The 11,223-nt window shown below is 35.4% G+C and overlaps 1 pseudogene; it reads right to left on the bottom strand.

The window, feature by feature from the left end:
* Positions 1–438: 438 nt before the first annotated feature.
* LOC149807715 (uncharacterized) lies at positions 439–1,440 on the bottom strand (annotated as a pseudogene).
* Between the last annotated feature and the right edge of the window lie 9,783 nt (positions 1,441–11,223).

The raw sequence follows: 11,223 nt of genomic DNA on the forward strand, positions 1-11,223 counted from the left end.
TTTGATGATGTTGCCGGTTGTGATAATGAAAAATGCAGACTGAAATGGCTTCACTTTAGGTGCATTAATATGACTAGAACACCAAAAGGATCACACTATTGTCCAGAATGTTGTCCAGTGTATGGCAGTAAAACACAAATGCCTAAAACGTGTTAGAATGCCATTCTCAGGACATTTGCATGTAACATAAACACTTTTTAATATACAAGCACATTGTGGTGCTTGTAAAGTATGACAGTGGGGGGGGGGAGGGGCTAGATAATGTGAGTGTTCAGTGTTATCTAACACTTTTATTTTCATGCGTGCTTATATATTAATTACAAGCGACTAACTCATTCCCCATGTACAAATGTGTTTTCAGTTATGTCTGTATTCTTATAATCTTGCTTATTCTATAGCACACACTGACCATCTTTGCAGGAGGAGTGATAACAAAGATTATCCTTGAAGCTTGGTATACTTATTTCGCACCAGAGCAATTTCACGCTCCACATGAAGTGCAAATTTTCTACTATTTTCTATATGAACAGGAGACAATTGTGATTTCCCCTTTGTAAAACTAGGGGTAATAACTTTAGCACAGAACATTCCAATACTGTCTGAAATATTGAATCTCCTGTCTGCTAACACAATATCTCCAGGTAATAACTTTGACAAAAATCCACAGCTTTTAGTTATGTATTTGTCCCTTGCCCTACCACTCCCCATGCTTTTGAAAGAAAAGAAACAGATCCCTGAGGTTTAATGCCAATACGAAATTGTATGGTGTTGTTGTACTTGTATGATGACCAAGTCTGTGCTCTCGCCATTAGGCCTTTAGGTATCTTAAAAATATTTAAAAACAGCCAATAATGACGGCCACTTTTCCACCAAAGTCATTCCTAAATTCCATGGGCATGGTAAGCTGAAGCTCCTCCCTCTCGGCCCAAAACAAAAGAGGCTTTAATCTAATATATAAAACATGAATAACATTTAAAAATGTCCTTGACACGGTTGATGTTGATACCAGAAATCTATATGCAATATCTTGCAATGTCCTTGACACAGATGATGCTGATATCTTAAATCTATATGCAATATCTTGCAATGTCCTTGACACAGATGATGTTGATATCTGAAATCTATATGCAATATCTTGAAGTGGAGGTTGAGCTTAAGTCTCATTAGTGTTATCATCATTTTTTCAAACTTCCCAACTTCTAGTCCTCTGCTGGTTAGAATGTATAGAGCAACAAATTCATGCAGGGTCATGCAGCTTTGCATTCTAGTCTAATATTTAACTTTATCTTCATTATCACAAAATGATTCCTGATTCATTCTGTAGCTGCCTAATTTGTTTTTAAGCAGTGTATTTTCAGTAATCAGGTGTTGAATTTCACTGTCAACTACACTCTGGCTAATGGAGTTAGTCTTTGGTGTCAGTTCTTGATCTGGTTCCATATTTTCATTGCTGTAAAAGAACAAACACAGCTGCCCTGTGATCAGCAGATTCATCCCCTTCCTGGGCAAGAGATGTTTCGTGAAAATGCTTCAAATCCAGCAACACTTTAGCTATGTCATGTTCGTCTCTGATCTTCTGTCTGTGTTTCATTCGGTTGTGCCTGTAATTTAAAAATACATACAAACTTTTTATATATAAACATTTAAGGAAATCGTAGGAAAGCTGTAAGTTTGTTTTATAAATGGAATTTTATGGTATCTTAAATATTGACAACGTAATTATTAGAAAAGTAAAACCTTTTTTAAATCATTATCAAATGACAGCGTGGTCTCTATCCTGATAATTTCCCTACTTGGTTATGAATATAGTGTACTGTATTCAACTGAGTCACATTGGTCAAACAGAAAATGATACAATATATAAGGGAAACTATTTTGACATGCTAATGACTGTTCAGTTTGTACCTTTCCGTATCCGTGTCCGTTTCCACTGTTTTCATTTTCTTCCTGGATTTCAAAGGGCCTGATAAGTCAACAAATTTAAGGGTGGGAGTCCAATCTGGATGTGATCGATTATACAAGTCTGCAGGTTTTCCTGAGAAAAAAAGAGAAAATGAAACATAACTTAGTAAATAATTCAAAGTGACTAGATACATAATATATTGTATTGTTAAGATCTAGTTAGAATCGTGAATGCATATTTAGAATTATCAACATAAATTTTCTTAGAAAACCACTGGTAAGAACTGTAGTTTACATGCACTTCAAGATTTAAAACAAAGCGAAACCAGCCACAAATTTCGACGTTTCTGTGTTATTCACTGTAAGAAATATCTGGTATACTACTATTACTACTACTAGTAATAATGATAATAATCTATACAACATTCCATGAAAGTACCGTGAATCAAATGGTCTGAGCAGATTTTTGAATGATTCGACGGCATGTCTTTTCTGTTGATGTTGGAAAACCATATCCGTCGTCGCTCTTAACGTCTTCGTTTGCTCCACTTCAAATTTCCTCACAACACCATTGTGCGATTGCAACTTCTATTCAATGTAGAACACCCACGCGAATGAAAATCATTGACCCACAAAATGGCGGATGATCTTACGGTGCCCGTATGTTATGACGTCATATGATAGCTATGTATCCGTAATCATGAATCCAAGTCCATATCCGTTCCTGTTTTGTTGACATGGTATAGCAGATTTGTTTTATGGGTTATACTTCCTAAGAAGTACCAGTTGATTCACTCTCGCCTCGTAGTCTGGCTTTCCCGCCAATTTTCTCCCTTGTCTCTTCCTGACATTACTCCTGTTCAAGTGCCAATAGAGTGAATCAGACCGCTCACTGACAAGACGTTCCGTAATGTAAAGACTTTGACCTACGGTGAGGCATTTATACACAGACGATGAAATCATTCATCATCTGTGCGCTGGAAGTATTCGTTTGTTTCCCATCGAAAGCACTTCGCACATGCCGCATAGGGTAAACCGAATTCACTGTTTCGAAATACTGTACAATATACATAAATAACCCTCGGGTATCGATGTACATAAAAAATTAAACCCGAGTACATGTATTTAACAAATAAAAACATCTATACAATTCCGTGACAACTGTGCGTTTTTGTGTGTGTGATTGTTTTAGGGAGAGTCCTAAAACTCTCGAATCCCCCTCCCATTCTGGCCCTGTAGATGCTGGCTTTTGAATAAATTCTACTTATTAGGTGGAATATGGCGCCCTTTAAAATTTTAAACATTGCAAATATTAGAGATATAAAACAAAGATCAGCATTTGCTGGATCACTTGGAATTTTATGGAAAATATTTTGAGATTTCAGGAAATTTTATTTCATTTACTGGCATTTAGCATCTTCTTTTGTCATGGTTTCGTTCTACATCAACCCTTAGCATATATAGGTCGTTGAAACGGTGTTTTGAACAAATGCTCTCTTGCGGATAACTGAGTGAAAGCGAAATGAAGTAATCAATGACAGGGGCTCGTTACATGAGCTGGTAAGTGTTCATTACGGTGATTTCCAGAATGTCCACAGGCACTGGCAAAGAATGCAAAGTACTTTTCAATGTTTAAATTGGATATATGCGTGTGGAAGCGCAAAGATCACCCAATTTGAATGTAACAATAGATCTGATTGGATCAGTTTCTGTCCGCTGAATCCAATCAGAAAACGGAGCACTAGATACTGTTTTAACTGACTATATATGCCAAATGTAGATCTGTAACAAATAGAATTGACGAACCTTGGCTAGCAATGATGGGCAATCAGTGACGGACAGTTTATCTTCTTATTGTGACGTTTTGAATCTAAATGCAGATATTATGCTGTATGAGTTTGAGTATATCAGGCTTTTCAGAGTTCCTTTCGTATTTTCATATTGTAGATCGATAGTGATATATTCCACAGGATTCCATAAATAGTTTGAAATTCGGCAAGTAAATCCTTTGTATATTTGTTCTAAATGACGGAAATGTCATCTTCGCTAGCCAAGGTTCAGATATGTTAACCCGATCTGGAATATGACGTCCTTTAAAACTTTAAATATTGCAAATAATATAGATATAAAACAAAGATCAGCATTTGCTGGATCACTTGGAATTATTTGGAAAATAGTTTGAGATTTCATGAAATTTTGTTTTCTTTCGTGGCAGTTAGCATCTTCTTTTGCCACGGTTTCGTTTTACGTCAACCCTTGACACATAAAGGTCGTTGAAACGTTAAATGAGTGGAAGCGAAATCAAGTAACCAGTGACAGGGGCTCGTTACATGACCTGTTAAGTGTTCATTACGGTGATTTCCAGAATGTCCACAGGCATTGGTAGAGAATGCAAAGTTCTTTTCACTGTTTCAATTGGATAAATATGTGCGGAAGCTCAAAGATCTCCCAATTAAAATATAACAATATGTCTGATTGGATCAGTTTCTGTCAAAGTTCAAAGATCTCCCATTTGAAATGTAATAATAGGTCTGACTGGATCAGTTTCTGTCAAAGTTCAAAGATCTCCCAATTGAAATTTTCGGCCCATGTACATACAATACACCGTTGTTACAAGCTGTTGTTTAGTTGGCATTCTATACCAAGGGAGACAACTCGTGACATCCAATAGATGTCGCTAGGACAAAGCACTAAAATATCTGCTCGATCCGCCAAGGTATAGATAGGGCTATCATATCGGAACCTTGGCTAGCAAAGATGTGGAAAGATCAGCACTGTAAATGCATCATTCGCTGTACATCCTGAATGTTTGTAAATATCACAGCATACAAAATTCATCTTCATGTATTCAATAAAAAAATATACCACATTTCTTTACTTTTTGGTAAATAACTAGTCTACTTCTATTTTCTTAATTAAAAACTTTGTGGCATACCAGAGATGCGCCATTGTAACCCATTTTGCGCTATAGGAACAAGCTTGAGTTTTACCTATACTTTCTTGGATCCACTCATCGAAGGTGACATAGGTGAATGTTAATGGAGATCAATAATGGGTGAATAAAATGCAATGAAAGTCATAGCTTCTTCTAGACTTGTCAGTTTCATCTTTCTTCAGACCACCTAATTCTGCATCGTACTGGATACAATGGATAATGACCAGAAGTGAGTAGTGTAGCAATTAGTATGGTATACAGCTTGACTGTTGGAGTTTTTGTGCTACTAAGAGACAGCCGCAGCTACGTATAATCCGAAAAGATGACACCCTTGAAACACTGAATCTCCACAATTAACGTATTTTGTAATTGCAATATTTATTAATTTGTCATATAATAAATATATATCAGTTCAAATTGTTTATAGATTCCGACTTGTGCCAATAATTTTACATGCAATTGTCATAGATCGTGCTTGTTCCAATGACAGTCTGTACATTTTAGACGGAAAATCATGATACGTTAGAAGTAAATATACATACATCAATATTAGTTATGATTTAAACAGTTTATATTTTTCTCCTCCCATTTTTTTCAGGCTGAAACCCAAACTGAACTTAGAATATATATCAATTTACGTGTAATCATTTAATGCCCCCACATATTCCAGTTGTACCAGAGTACATCTGAGTTGCTAAATCATCCATATCAGTTAGAAAATAGACGAAAGTATATTAAATATTTTGCTCGTTCAAAAGTGCCGATAGTATTTCAGAATAAACAGGACTGAACTGAAATGATTAATCGGACCACCCTTTAAATGTCGCCCCTTATCTCTTAACATAGGATACTGAATGGGGTAAAATTTCGTATTTTTTCTACATAATACTTGCTGATATTGGATGTCTCGTTTTCAGTCGGTAGGCCAGTAAAGAAAATTTCCAAATACAAGTTTTCCGTGACATAATTATATATTTCTTTCTTTTGGCCACATATTGGTTAACAAAATGCAAGCAATTTCACTTCATTGAAGATTTTCTCCATTGCAAGCCTTGATGATGGTCAAATTTGATAAACTCGTGTTAATTCTTATTGCAATATACAAGGATGAATGTTTTCATCTAATGCTAAGCTGAAATATTTTCTGATGTTAGATGAATTTATTAACCATACTGGCATTCGCAACTTCCAGGTAAATTCTACAGATCATACAAAGAATGCATGCCGAAAACCACCATTCGGACCAACTCGGTTAGTCACAAAACAAGAATTGAGGGAGATGTTTGCTTTAATTCAAAGCTCCTCAATCAATCCTACGGTTTGTCCAGTTGCTGTTTCTTTTTTGCGAAGTTGTTTCTGACGAACAAAATTGAAGATTTTATCTGTAACTTACTGTGCCGACATAAATAAGAGTATCCGAGATGGTCTGAATGTTATGATGACTGATACAAGAATACCTTAATTAGACTTTTATCAGGTCACCTTGTCAATAAATTTTCTCCACGTCTAATTTCCTATTAAATTCACGTTGTACCGAAGTCCTAAGTCGGCAGCGACGTAATCTATCAGACAGGGTAGATAACACTGTTTTCACGTTTATCTATGCCTAGAATTCCCTTACTATCGGTTATTTAAGAGATGGAAGTACTAGAAACGCGTGAAGTTGATAAACACATACATGAGAAAAGAAAATCTCCTGAAAACGGACTTTGTGCAAGTCTATGCTTTAACTGTCAACATTAAAATTATGTCTTGCCTATTTGATCAATCTGAAACGATTTTGGTTGTAATATGTTTATTATTTTATCAATACTGTAACAGTTTTGAAGCTATTATGTTTTTGTTTTTTTATCTTTTGTCCACTCGTAACTGACGTCTAGGAGTCTAGGACATATTAGTACATTGTGTCATACACGATGCATCATTGATTTTTATTAATTGATTCGTCCTGTCACGATCTAGCGTATCACATCTGTTAAATATTACTACACTATTTTTAAGACCATAAATCAATGTTTGTGTATATTTATGAAAATCAGAATGTTTTAGCTTGCCTAAGAGTTTTAGAAACCCTTTCTTTCCAAAGATCTAGAAGATATTTAAAGAAATTTTGAGAGCTAGTGAAATATTTTGTTTTACAAGATACAAGCCAGAATTCATAAAGTTAATGAAACCTTTCCGTATGATATTGGTTACAGGGAAACATCTTGCAGCTTAAAAAGTTTAGACTGTTGATCTTAAATGTCTTTTTTTTAATGAGCCCATTAACTGTTCGTAATTTACGGCAAGTAAAAGAGCATGCCAAATTCATGACAACATGACCGATATTTCCTGTGACAAACGAGGAATGGTATGTGGAATTTATGAAATGCTTACAACATTGCCCATGTAAAGTGACTGCACTTGTTGTATAGATGCCGAATTTAGATTCTCTACATGAAATGATCTCATTCGGAGCAGCATCGTTTCTTTCTGATGCAAGTAGAATCATTTCGACTCTCTGAAAGAAACTCTGAGATACAGGCGTAGTGATATTTTCCCAGATTTTGTTGTGGCGGGGGGGGGGGGGACGATGAACATCCTGCTAGATGTGAGAAGAATAGATTCCTATAAAATGATATGGATTGAAAGAAAGCACTCTTCGAAGTTTCAACAATGAGATTCACGCACTTTTATTTTGTACTGTTATTCCTGAAACTTTGCAATGACAAAATGGAAGAAATCATTTGGTTGCAATAACCTAAAACCATTGCTTACAGTGCTACTAGTGATGACACGTAATCTAGACACTGATACACTGAGACGTCACTGACGTTATTATGGCGCAATAGCATCTGAGGTTTTTAAACCGTTTAATATTAATAATTATTTACATCCAAATTTTTTTGTTGACATTCTATGGAAAAGGCAGAGGGTGTTCCGACAGGGAATTTTAACAGATGAACTCATTATAACAAGACTGACAAAGTATAAACAAGAGATAATTTTGTACAAGTTTACTTCATATCTACAGAAATAAAAACTATCGACTTTTAAAACTCAGTACATGTTGCTTTTCTCTTCAATTAAATATCAGAGAAAGAAACAGGAACAATAAATTTCGCAAATAATTAACGAACCATCAAAGAGGTTAATGTTAATGTATGTGCTCGCTGTAAGGGTTATATATTTTGGATAATTTCTTTTGGTTATTTTTCATAATACGCTTAAACTTTCAACTTAGGTGCATCTAAAGAATGCACCCGTTTTATTGACACAATAAACAAGTACACCCATACAAGTACACCCATACAGGTCTGTCTTACAATAATGTTACTAACAGCTGCCTCGCTTGACGCTCAGCATTGACGTTAGTGTTAGGACGGGTCGGCCTGGTGTCAGGATAATGTGACTGGGTCGGACATCATGCTACATGTCTGCGGCATGATGCCCCAGTGCTAGGCAATACTATAAACTGTCACACTGCAGACATCGTAGCAATATGAGTGAAAATGTGTTAAAGCTACGTTAAAAATCCAAACTACACACACACACACACACACACACGCACAAGTCTGCCAACTTTAATTATTGACTGCTTTCAGCATAGGTTGTTATAAACGATATGGTGAGCATTTCCCACTACTACAGTTTCATTTGAGCTATACATTATATGGCTATGTAAAATATGTGATTATAATTACTTTAAGAAAGTAGTACATAAAGACGAAAATGTAAAACCTCCATGGAATATAATCATGACTTTCTCTTTAAAATTCTTTTACATTTACTCAGTACCGGAACCATTACACTGAACTGCATTTACTCAATACTGAAACCATCATGTTGATTCTCTGCTATATTTATTCAAGATAGCACAATTTTTGCATCCCACAAATGTGATCATTCGTTCGGTTAAGGTGAAAAGCCGGTCTTTTTCCATATGAATCGTTATGTATAGGAATTTATTTTGAGGCATTTCCGCATCAAGTGCTGAAGTAATGTTGACCACATGGCAACGAATGTTCAACTTTCAATAATTCTTTAGACTGGCGTGGATTATTAAATGAGAGAAACTTCAATTTTATTTTAAAAAATTGTGGTGCGCCAAGTGGAAAGAAAACGGTTATTTACCGCAGCTGGTTACGTCAAGAAATATCCACCTTTATGTATGTATCGGGCAAACGAACTCATGTCACAATTATTATAGTCCTAGCCTATTTTTAGAGCATTTCTTCCTCTCAGTTCGGTGATCATTCATGAGTAAAATGAAAGCATTTTGGTATTGACTTAAACGAAATTGTTTATTCCTTAGAACGTGAACATTATGGTCTGGTTGTCTGTGTGTATTTTGACGACAGTGCATAGTGAGCAATGAGGCATTGTTGTTGATCTGGAAGTGAAATCTGTGACCCACATCATGTTGTTTTGTTTACAGTCCAGCCTTTCCAAAACAAATGATGGTTATGCTGTGAGAAGAACTTTATCCTGAGTTCATCTTTGAAGATATGTTCGATTAACAATGATTTACGAGGATTCGGACACTGGAAAGTTCAGTACTGACAAACAACTGTAGTAACTATATAGGAAAAATAATTGTGATTTGAGTCCAAATAGGACTCACGGTACTAATTATTTGTAAGAACGGGATCCCGTCTACAAATCGGTGAAGATACAATAGAGAATACATGGGTTTCGAGGGCCATGATTGGTTGAAAAGGTCAACTTTTAGCACCAAAATCTTCTGAGAGCTTATTCTATGAGTTACTGAGGAAGAAAAAAAAACACAAGGTTTTATTGATGGAGTTTCAGACTTTTTAGTTACTTTACTTTGGAAAATTTATTAATAATATTAGCACCTGATTAATTTGCTGCGGAACTGAAAGTACATGTTTCAAACACATGGAGGTGAAAAGATAATGTCGTGGCCCACGTGGTTTTTATCACTCAGCAGCTGGCGTCAAGGACATGTCTATACTGAAAAATATGTGTTTGATCATGAACATTCAGAATTTTCAGTTTTTCAGTTTTTAATATCACGGTGTTTGCATTGGCTTACCATGGGAGCTGAATTTGCTCCGTCATCCCGGCAGGAAAGTTACAGAGACTGGAATAATTTGCTTGGTGGTACCGACCTCAATGAAATTAAAATCTGAAGGAAATATAATGTTCGGTACCGGATATGAGGAACCGTAGCGGACAAAAGCTGCTCCAATCAGAATGTTGCCATTGAAATTTTAATCTCATATTTCCAGAATTCCAATTTCACGTGTTGCATCAAAATTGCTTGTCCTTAAAGTTCAATTTTCTAAGTCAAGATTTTAGATTGTATTTGTTGAATTAAACAGTAGTGGTAGATAGTTATATTTGCTATGTCAAGGTTTTAGATTGTGTCATTTGAATTACACGATGGTGGTTGAAATTTCAATATCATACGTCGAGAATTCTTTATTTACGTGTTGGTTCAAAGAGTTTATGTTGAAAGTCCCATTTCATATATTGAGTATTTAGATTTCATTTTTTGAATTACACAGCGCTGGTTGCAAATTCGATGTCCAATGTCGAGTTTTTTGATTGTATCTTCTGAATTACACGGCGGATGTTGAAGTTTTGATGACATATATTCGAAAGTTTTAATTTAACATGTTGAATCACATTGATTATGCTGAAAGTTCCATTCTGTAGGTTGAGTTTTTAGATTGTATATGTTGAATTACACAGCGGTGATTGGACATTTATTTGTGCTTGTCAGAATTTTTTTAAAAGGTAAAATGATATGTTTGTGTTCAAAGTAACATTAAACAATGTCCACTTTAACAATTCAAAATAATTTCGAATATTAAGATACATCATTCGTGTATTCAATTATAAGGCGCCATTACATTTCATGCATTTACAGTTTGAAAGTTGCCATTTACAAGTCGAGAATTACTATGAGTTTCTTGGCTAGAGGTCGCTCTCGTAAACGGACCGGCTTATTTTTAAACAAGGAGGCTGCTTCTCGTTGCTGTGAAATTCAACAAATGAAATCTAAATATTCGCCATATGAAAAGGAACCTTCATCACAAACAGTTGCATACAAAGTGTGAATTAGGAACTCTCGACATATGATATTGAAATTTCAGCCACCGCTGTGTAATTCAGAATATACACTGTAAAACGTCGACAAAAGAAATAGAACTTTAAACCACCACTATATAATTCAACATATAAAATCTAATATCTCGATCTAGAAAATGGAACTTTAAGGACATGCAATTTGATCCAACACGTGATATTGGATTTCTCGACATACGAAAGCGAAATTTCACCTGCAACTTTCTCATTTGAACAGCTTTTATCCGCTACGGCGCCTCATACCAGGAGATATATTAACTCTGAATTCGTCCTTGACCTAACTCAGAAAG

This window comes from Sinohyriopsis cumingii, chromosome 1 (genome assembly GCF_028554795.1).
Source record: "Sinohyriopsis cumingii isolate HCF-2022 chromosome 1, ASM2855479v2, whole genome shotgun sequence".
Taxonomy (NCBI): domain Eukaryota; kingdom Metazoa; phylum Mollusca; class Bivalvia; order Unionida; family Unionidae; genus Sinohyriopsis; species Sinohyriopsis cumingii.